At 37.1% G+C, this 10,443-nt stretch overlaps 1 protein-coding gene across 1 annotated transcript in view; it reads right to left on the bottom strand.

Annotated features, from left to right (window-relative positions):
- The window catches only part of itgb2 (integrin, beta 2), a 46,329-nt gene extending 36,148 nt beyond the window's left edge, over window positions 1-10,181 (bottom strand). The window contains exon 1 of the mRNA XM_052148121.1: window positions 10,020-10,181. The gene's annotated coding sequence lies outside the window, so the exon portion shown is untranslated. The remainder of the gene's footprint in view (window positions 1-10,019) is intronic.
- Window positions 10,182-10,443: the final 262 nt, after the last annotated feature.

The raw sequence follows: 10,443 nt of genomic DNA on the forward strand, positions 1-10,443 counted from the left end.
ATGTGGATTAATTTAATGCTACCTTTATATGCTTTTCAGAGCTCCAAATTTCTGTTCACCATTCCCTTGCATTGTATGAACCTACAGAGCTGAGATAATCTTTTAAAAATCTTCATTTGTGTGCAGCAGAAGAAAGAAAGTCATACACTTCAGGGATGGCATGTGGGTGAGTAAATGAAGAGTTAACTAAATGGCTTTACAATTCCTTTGAGGTATGGAGTAATTGTTTTACAAATCATTAACATATGTCAGCGTCCTCCTTGTATTTAGAAAAACTGTTGTGAAATGAACATTATCGGGAAGATTAAATATAATTCTCCATTTTTCATAATTCTATAACTTCACGAATAGCTAACAAGAGTAGTAGAAGTAGTGGTTCATTCGTTATTTATATTTTTTGAATGACTGTTTACAGTAAATTAATCATTCGTGTTAACTGGTCAAGACTGTCAAACTGACAATAGTGCAAGCCAATTGCACTATTGTCACAATATACACACATGTATGGACTTGTATTGGTCGTGAACGGTACTGCTTAGCAAGTCATTAAATGAATGATTCAGTAGGCCTAACAAACCCATAACACATAAATACGTTCATTTGTTGTAACCTACTGGTGGAAAGATGTCACTAAAAGAATCAATTAACTTATCGTTATGGTGAACAGATTCAAAAGACATTGCAAATAGCATCCAAATCATACTGTACCGTCATGAATATTATTTGGATGTCTGGGATGATGAGTGATAAAATCACATAATGTTTCACATTCAGAAATGCATCACAGTTGCTAAAACAAAATTAAAAAGCTCTGCACAAGAAATGTATTTTTCCAGAACAGGTATGTGAGTTAGACTGCATTGTTCTGTGCACGTTTTGGTCACTAGATGGGAGCATTATAAAGAATAAAAGGCAAAACATTTTCTGTATCTTCACATTGTCTTGTAAGGATTCTCTGACCAGGATGTTTATTTATATTATCTATGGAATCGATGATGTTTATTCACTCTAGTTCATGTGAGGGTATTAGCAAGTTACAAACTGTTGCTGTACACAAAACAAGGCCTAAAACACACTGTGTGAATGATTTGATATCTGATTTAATCTTCCCATATTCAAATTTTGATCCGACACAGCACATGCCATTTCATGTGAAAACTGAATTTCATAAAAGCAAACTGCCCTCACATTTATGTGGAATTCACAGTTTGTTTTGACAAAACAGAGGAGAACAGAGAAAATGCTTAACAGATGTGCTGTTTGTTGAAGTTCTGCTGCTGTGCGTAGATGTTATCGTATGTTAATTTGTCTTTATTAGAAGCTGCTTGCACACAAATAAAGGTAATATCCTCCCCTCTGAAGGGCAGACGAAGGGAATTACACAGCTTTGACCTGCCTGAACAGAAAAGGATGCTGATATTCAGGACTTGAGAGGGTTTTGGACAGATAAGTGCTGTCTACTAGATTTGTGTGCACACTTTTGCTTTCATTATTTAATAATGCCTGGTCTTGGTTAGTTATCTTTCATCATATTTCATCATATTTCATATTCAGGTATGTACGCTGTTGCAGAGGATTGGTTTATGGCTTGAACCCTATTTTTAGAAAGTACAGCTACGCAATTGCAGGGCACTTGAAGGGCGCTGAGAGTTTTGTGTCGCTTTTGCAAAAACCTTGTGTTTTCACCTATGTCTTTTCAATGCACCATCCCTATTGAAATCAATGGATTTGCAGCGTTCTATGAGCTCATCATGTTGCATACGAGTATTATTTGGCAATCTAAAATTAGAAATTTTTGGCTAATGTGGCTCCTGTTAGATCCATCTTTTTCTCGCCACATTTGTTCTATGTGCTGACTAAGGATCACTGCAGCAGTGTGTGCGTGTGCAGGGGCGAACCAAGCTATTAAAAGCTGTCATTGTATAAATAGCCCATGTGTATAAACGAAGACAGTCCAACAGTATTAGATGCTGGGAATCTGCAGCCAGCACTCTGCAGGATGTCGTTGATTTAAGTAAATACACAATACATCTTGATCAGAGGTGAATGGACCTATTGGATGAATCTGAGCTAAATATGGCGTATTGGCCATATTTAACATAAAGGCTGCATTATAGCATAACCTTTGTTTACTTATGCATTGTGTTATCAGAATTAGCCTCGACTGCAATTTCATGCCAGTCATAAGTATGCTGTGGAAATTTGGGCTCCCATTTTGCCTGCTCTATGCAGATGGTGGCTGTTTCCTGTAGCTACTGAAGGGGATATAAATAGCAGCAGTTTCTGCCTCATCCCTCAGTCTCTCTCTCTCTCTCTCTCTCTCTCTCTCTCTCCACACATAATACAAACACACTCTATGTGTCTCTCTCATTCACAACCTCACCCTTGCTCATCAGTTTGACTCTTAGCTTAAAAATGTCCTTTCTTCTCTCTTCTTCCTCTGTCTTTCCCCAATCGTCACTCCCCATTAAGAAAAATGACAAATCTGGTCAAAAGAAAAGTTCACCCAAAAAAAAAAAATTCTATCATTATTTGCTCACCCTTATGTTGCTCCAAACCTGTATACTGTTGTTGATGAGTTTTGTTTGTTTATTGTTCTTATGGAACACAGAAGCGTAAATTTCAAAGAATCTTAATGCAGCACTTTTCTATGACAGGGTAAAAATATAGATTATCTGACGCATCATGATCTTCGTTTGAACAATCTTGATATCAATTGTTAAATCCCAAGAACGATCTTTTACTCTGTGGCGACACTTTATAATGCAAGTAAAACATGCTCTGCGACTAAAAATGTCTGTCTTGTAAACTTTCAGATTTGAGTAGATCCTTTCACTGAATGCTGAGAGTATCTCGTTCTGTGCGTCCAAAGATGAGATTCACACAATCCATATGTCATTAAAAAATGTCTCTTTTAATACCCTTTCTGTTCTTTACAGTCAGTTGTTGATTATAAACAACAACAACAACCACAAGAAATACTTATTTAATTCTAGTTACACATGGATGCTCTAAAGAAACATGTCCTCTCGTGTTATATGGCATATGGTTATTACTGGCATCGATGGCTGACAATTTAGCATATTAACACAAATACTTGTAAATAGTACAAATTATGCAAGTAATCAATAGACATGTAAAAAAAAACATATATGCAATTTCTTTACATTTATTGATGAAATTAACTTAAAAATTTATTGACTGAATTTTAACATTTTTTGAAAGCTATAAGTGACCAATATGAAGCAAAACTAATGACAAAATATAATTTGTAAAAACAAACATTTTCGAATTGTACCTTGAAGGGTTACCTAGAAGGGTAGAAGGTCCTTTTATAATTAAGAACATTAGCAAAATTCTCTTTTCCATTCAGTGACAGTTCATAGTGACCACAGCTCAGATTCTTCTGCAACCATACTATAGCTGTGTAGCTTTAGTATCTCAATTGCTTCTCTTAGACAGCAATGACATAAATTGTCCCCCCAACCTGAACCTAATTCACCGCCTTTCTTTGTGTGATAAGCCACTTTTAGACCATCAGGCTGTGCGGTTCTGAGCGCAGTATAGAACGTTTACAGTAGCATTTCTACTGGAGCATGGCACCACACAATGGTTGAATGATTGACAATGTGTCAATGCCAAGATTGTTTCTAGCTTGCCTAGTTTGCTACTATTTGGGTGAAGTTAATAAAAGTTCATTAAAAATAGTGTATGTTTAGTGTATCTTCATTAATTTATGATGGTGGTTTAACTATTATTATTGCCTAAATGTATTTTTTAGCTGATCTGGTAACTTTTACCTTTCTGCACGTTCGTGCCCAGAGGTAAACACAAGCCCTCAGCACATGATGGTAAACCTGTAACCTTTTTCTTTTTGCTTTCCTTTTTGCGCAATGGTCCGTGTCTTTTCTGTGTATTAGCCGAGTAAATGCAGGGATAATAGCAGTCCTAAAAACTGGAACATGTGATCATCCTCCAAAGCACACTCGCTTCAATGTTTACCTCTCATGCTGTCGCCAATAGACGGATCTGTTACGGAAATTCTCCTGATTTTATCTCACCACATTGGAAAAAGAACCTGCAACCTCGCCAATTGGCCCAGATTGGCACGAAGCAGTACGGTTTTGCGATGAGAACATTTTTGTCCAATGATGGAAAAGTGGCTATTGGTTGATGTAATTTAGGCGCTTTTGTTGAAATCAAATTTTTATTCTAGTATTATAAATAAAAAAGCCCTTTGACTCTCTTAAGGATCATGTTGTATGGGACAGATTTAGTAAGATAAATGTAGTACCAATTATGGTGGTGTACGTGGTGTACAGAAGTTAGCAGCCTGATCTTTTGGATGTAAAACAAAGAAATCAGATCCATTGCTGTACTATTTTTGTTTGTTTGTTTTTATACTCAAGATCATCTCTGCAGAAATGCAAGTCTTCTTGTTTGTACTCCTATAGATGGGCATCTCAGACATTGATTGGGAAGCTACTTCAGAGACTCCCTGTCAATACAACACAGCTTCTTAATTGATCTGTTGATTTGTCTATGACCACTAGGGTATCTGAAGAAACTGGACACATAATGCATCTGTCTGTCTGTCTTATTATGTATTTATCTCATCCATTTGAATGGGTTATGATTAAAAACTAACATTCAGAAGGTGAAAACTATCTCAGCTGAAATACGGATCCAACTGTTCTACATTTTGCGATTATTTGACAACATTTCACTGTTCATTCCACCCCCTGCTAGGCTTATTATTCTCAGTTTTCAGAATAATTTAACACAAGCTTGACTGCTTGTTTTGACTTGAACAGGAATAGAAATGCATGCAGGATACAGGAGTGTGGCTATTCCTGGCTAATCCTTTTCCTTAACAGCAAATCAACACAACGGCACTGGCGTAAGGGAGACCAAATGCAGGGGAGACCTCAAGGTGTTGCGAGCCAATTAAAATCTAGAGCAGTCTTTATTCTGCAGTTGAAGTTGAATCTAGAGCAGCTTATATAGCATGAAAGTAAGTGTCTACACATACTTTGTAATGCGGCATAAATGTGTTTACTCTGAAAGTAGTAACATATCAACAGCCAAAAAGTAAGAAGTGCAGTGATTGCAAAGTTGGCCAAATTTGCGGACCACCAGAACTTTTTAAAGTTGGAATGAGTAATTTTTGTGTCACTAGCGTCTCCAAATAGAACTGCAAATATAATGACTCTTTCCTCAAACACTCCTACCAGCTTCCATTGTTTGGACAAACAGCGAGTCCCGCTCCCAAACTCACACCATTGATTGAGCCAATTTTTTCAGACTTGCTGGGATGCTCAAATAAACAGAGCAATGTTTTTAATAGAACCTCAGTGTTTAACCTTTTGAAGGAAACAACCTATGAATGGCTTACTTATAGTTGTCTCTGCATAATAAGCTGGGATTAAATAAAGTATTTAAGTGAAAATGATAAAAAGGAAGGTAAAGATGGAGACGAGAGAATGGAGAGGATCTAGGAAAAAGAGAGGTGCACGGATTACCTGAGGGTGTACGATATCAGTTCCTGAGCTACTTCAAATTTGAACCTCTTTTTAAGAAAGTCAGCAACCGGATATATTTTAGAAATTATTTTAAAGTGAGTCTCTTTGACTTTAGGGGAAATGGGCCATTTGATGAATTTGAAATGTGGTTTATCTATGGACAAGGCATTCATATTTGGAACTTGTACACATCAAAAAATTATTAATACGTTTGTTATTACATTTACTGTCATATAAATTACATTCATTAATTACTAGATTTGGTAAGGTTGGTGAAAGTCTTATTTTCGCATTCATCAATGTGTTTTGGATTAACTGTAATAATGGTAACTGTATTGCTTTACACATCTTATTATATTCTCTATAAGTGCAGTTAAGATTATACTTGAGCAAAAAGGCAATATGTTCCAAGAAGTTACTTTTATCATCTAATATATCATTCACAAAGACAATACCCTTCTCATACCAATCACTTTTAAATAACGATTTCCTATTAATTGTAATGACCCTGTTATTCCATAGGGTGGATCCATTGTGGGGAGAAGTTTGGTAAGTTGTTTGTGGAATTTGATAATTTAATAGGAATCTTAGTTACCTCAAAATCACATTTGAAAAGAAATTCAAGGCCACCTATTTTATTAAATAGAGATCTAGGTATGTGAGACCAAATAGAGTAAGGTTGTGATAAGTATGATGTCAAGCGTTTCATCTTAAATGCCCCAAACATTGACTCAAAGTCCAATGCGTTGATACCACCTTTAGAACACTCTTTCACTAGCTGTGATTTCCTAATATAATGGGTTTTATTTTTCCATAGGAACTGGAAAATAATTTAGTTTTTTTTTTTTTTTTTTACATTAGCAGAGACATATAGGGAGTGACGTGGATATATTATTTTGGAAATACCTTCTGTTTTAGATAGCGTAACTCTGCCAAAAATGGTGAGGTCTCTGATTAGCCAGCGACTAAGGGATTTTTTTCATATCTATTAAATGGTTAGAAAAATTTATATCTTCCCTTCTGATAGCGATTTTAGATAAAACTATTCCTAGATACTTTACTTCAGATTTAACCTTGATTGAAGCTATACTGGAAACATTATATGAATGAACAGGAAGGAACTCACATTTTTGGATTTAGGGATACAGAACTATCTATATATGTTGGTATAAAACATCTTAATTATTTTACCAAAGTTATTTCCAAAACCTAAAAATGTTATCACTTTGTGACTGGGCGGAGGGCGGGGCCGGGTCGTGATTATACACATCCGATCCCTTATCAGGCTAATTAAGCCTCCGAGAGGGATAAAGCCAACTGCGGAAGGTGGTGCGATGAGAGAGAGAGATCGTTTATGGTCAGCTGACCGTCATGTGTGTGTGTTTGTGTCTTTTGTTTAAGTTTCTCATTAAACTATTATTTATATTGTCAAGCTGGTTCTCACCTCCTCCTTTCCATTTAACTGTTTTACACTCTACTACGGCTTGTCCCTCCTCCTTCCCGGGTTTCAGCACCAGTGCAAAGGGATATAGACGGGCAAGGAGGAGGCGAGTACTGGCTTGACAATATTTCTTTATTTCTTACCTCCCTGTTATATAAAAAAAAAAAAATGTTTTGTTGGTGTTTTAGATTTGTTTTGGAATTGATACTTTTGAGTGAAAGGGACACTCGAAATCTGCTGATTTTGATTTAAAAGTCCAGCATCACTGATAGACTTTTCAGCTACAGTTTTTTATTTGAATAACTATTTTTTGTTAAACCCTGTCCTTGTGATTGTGTAATGGAAAAATATATCATATTGAACTGTATTCAGTTGTTTGTGGTGTTTTTTTTTATTTTTTATTATTTGGTATATGTAACTGGTGTTTTTTGTGAGCTATTCTGTAGGGTTTAAATTCTACCAGTTGACAGGCTTAGACCTGTCTGGCGCCCAAATTATTTTTAAACTATTTACATTTCAAAGTTTAATCTGGTTTTTGGGCCTGCCACCGTTACAGGGTAAATGATTCCCTTATTCATAATATTGAAAATGACACACTTCCCTTTTAAAAGGGTCATGACATAAGATTCAGAACTGAAAACTTCCTCCTTAATAGAAAAATAGTATTTATTTAAACCAGGCTCTAGAAACGGCCGGTTTGGGATTTGTGGAGCAGTTTGTGATGTCACAATACCAAATAGATCTGCATATGACTGCCTCTTCAGCAAGACATCAATTCCTATTTTTTGTCATTGCACCCTTGGACAAGATACACAGGTGAATTGGAGAGAGATGGGCCTGTCATGGGAGATTCTTCTACACCAAAGGGGACTTACTGTGCATGGGACACTTTGGACATCTTTGATCATTTGATGCATATATGGGGATGTGCGCCCCGTTTTAAGAGCGGTACAAGCACATCTTTTGAAAATGCGTTTCATTCTGCGTTCCAACTTACTGGGAGGAACACAAACTGTTCTGTGTGTAAGCAAACATGGAAGATGTGTGAGATGTCACTTCTGTGAAGTCCAGCGTCTCTGCTTTGGCCTGTTGAAGCATCCAGCATCTCTGTGGTTTGTATTACATTTGCGTATTCAGAACGTTTCAGCATGGACTGCTTGTGAACCAGTCGCAATATGATTCAAGCTTTGCAAAGGAACTGTTATTGAAAGATGGGGCAGTTAAAACACTATTGGACCACAAAAACGTAAGTAAACAATTACATTTATGAATATTTCATATGTCATGACTGTTGGATAGTTCATGGTGCTGCTTGTTTGAACAGTTTAATATATTCAGATAAAATGTGCTAGATGTGCGTTATATGTTAATCCTGAACTGTAGTTTTATAAATGTTATGATCTTGTGGAGTTTGTTCATTTTCTTTGGATTGGATTTAAAAAAAAATGGGAAGGGCTGCGCGATGTGAGCCAACCATAACAGTGGGCGTTTTCATTGAAGTCTTAAAGGGCCAGAGAGCTTTAAACTGAGTGTTTAAGACAGAGGGCAAGAGACAGTGGAAAATTATTATATATTACAAAATTATTACCTTTTTTTGGTGAAATAAACGATACTAAAATTATAAATGGACCTTAGGGAAGATAATACAATTAATAGAAAAAAAGAGTACGTCATGACCCCTTTAAATGACAGAAATACTGTATAAAAAGAATGAAAAAAGAACATCCAAATGAAGGAAAAACTATATGAGAACACTGTATCTATAGTATATACTGTACTTCAACAATAGAAAGAGTACTATGGTAGTATGCTATTCTGAACATGACCATAGCTTTTGGTTTGGTTTGCAGTATGCCATTGGACAAGAGCTTATATTACAGAGAAGATTATACAGAAGAAACTTTGTTGGGCTGTAAGTCAGAGACTGGGCGAAATACTGTCTTGTTGCCGAGCAGTTGTGATTGGGCAGGGCTTGTGGGCAGCCTAAGAGCTGTGTAATGAAATCTCCTCCACACTGTGTCCATAACACACATTTTCTACCACCACATTGTTGTTGGGTGAATCAGACAGGATGATTCTTCACGGTGCTTAGCAGTTTATTATCCAACTGTGCATACAATATGCCCCTTCTCGGAAATCTTTCACATTTGAGGGAAAGAAATAGCCTTTTTCTCCGTACACTGCCATGAGCCCACTCATGATGGTTTTTTCCATTTTAGTGGACTGTGCCAAACTTTACCTTGGAGAGTGTCCCTGATGTGCTGGAGTCCTTTGTGCTGGCATCAAGCCATGATCTCTGGAATATCCTCCGCAGTGTGCATGTTTGTGAGCAATTCGTCTGTCTGAATTGATATAATCTGTCCCACAATTCCCACTTCAATTATCCATCCCAAATTTCTCTCAGCAAGCAATCACAACATTTCATCAGGTGCACACTTAACTGGCATTCTTTTGTGCGTCTTCGTAATTTATAGTATAACAGTATACATTAAAAGAGCATACAGAACATTTCTGTTAGATAACCAGAAATTTGTTTCATAGTTATTTAGATAAATGGGAAAAGTGTGGAATTCCTGCACCACTATAGTAACCAAACACATTTGCAAAAATGAGTAGATTTGTACATTTTCAAAAGAAATCACGTTGCCTCAATATAAGGGAGTTGTGAGTTTTTGCAAGGGTGTTGCTGTGTGGTTTTCCTATGTAGTTCCACCCTAAACTCACAATCTAATGTGGTGGAGTGGTGGTGGCGTAGTGGCTAAAGCACAGGGCTGTTAATCAGAAGGGCATTGGTTCGAACCCCACGGCCACCACCATTGTGTCCTTAAGCAAGGCACTTAACTCCAGGTTGCTCCGGGAGGTTTGTCCCTGTAATAAGCGCACTGTGAGTCGCTTTGGATAAAAGCGTCTGCCAAATGCATAAATGTAAATGTAATGTTTCTTCTCGTTGCTGTTCAGAAGGCTGTTTTAATTATATTTACTTTAAAATGTACTTAATCAAACCTTAACATTCTGAGTTTGGCTGTAAACCAGGGTTTGTCATTGTTGTAACTCACCCTGGTGCGTGATGGAATGCAGCAGTCCTCGCAGAAGCTGATATATGATGTCACAGCCTCTGTATACTCATCCAGACTGTTTGTAGCAGTCCTGAACACATCCCAGTAGTGTCAAAACATGTCTGGAGATCCTCCACAGCCTCACTGGTCCACTTCCTTGATGTCCCCACTAAAGGTTTGCAGAGCTTTAGTTTCTGCCTGTACGCAGGAATCGGGTGGACCATGACGTGGTCAGATTTTCCCAGTGCAGCACGGGGGACGGCATGATAAGCATTCCTAACTGTGGTGTAACAGTGATCCAGAATGTTCTCCTCTCTGGTCGGGCATTTAATAAACTGTCTGAATTTAGGGAGTTCATGAGTGAGGTTTTATATCAATAAACAGTGTCTGCTCATCTTTTCTCTCACAATACAAGAAAGTGTAT

Source organism: Xyrauchen texanus, chromosome 18, assembly GCF_025860055.1.
Source record: "Xyrauchen texanus isolate HMW12.3.18 chromosome 18, RBS_HiC_50CHRs, whole genome shotgun sequence".
Lineage (NCBI taxonomy): Eukaryota > Metazoa > Chordata > Actinopteri > Cypriniformes > Catostomidae > Xyrauchen > Xyrauchen texanus.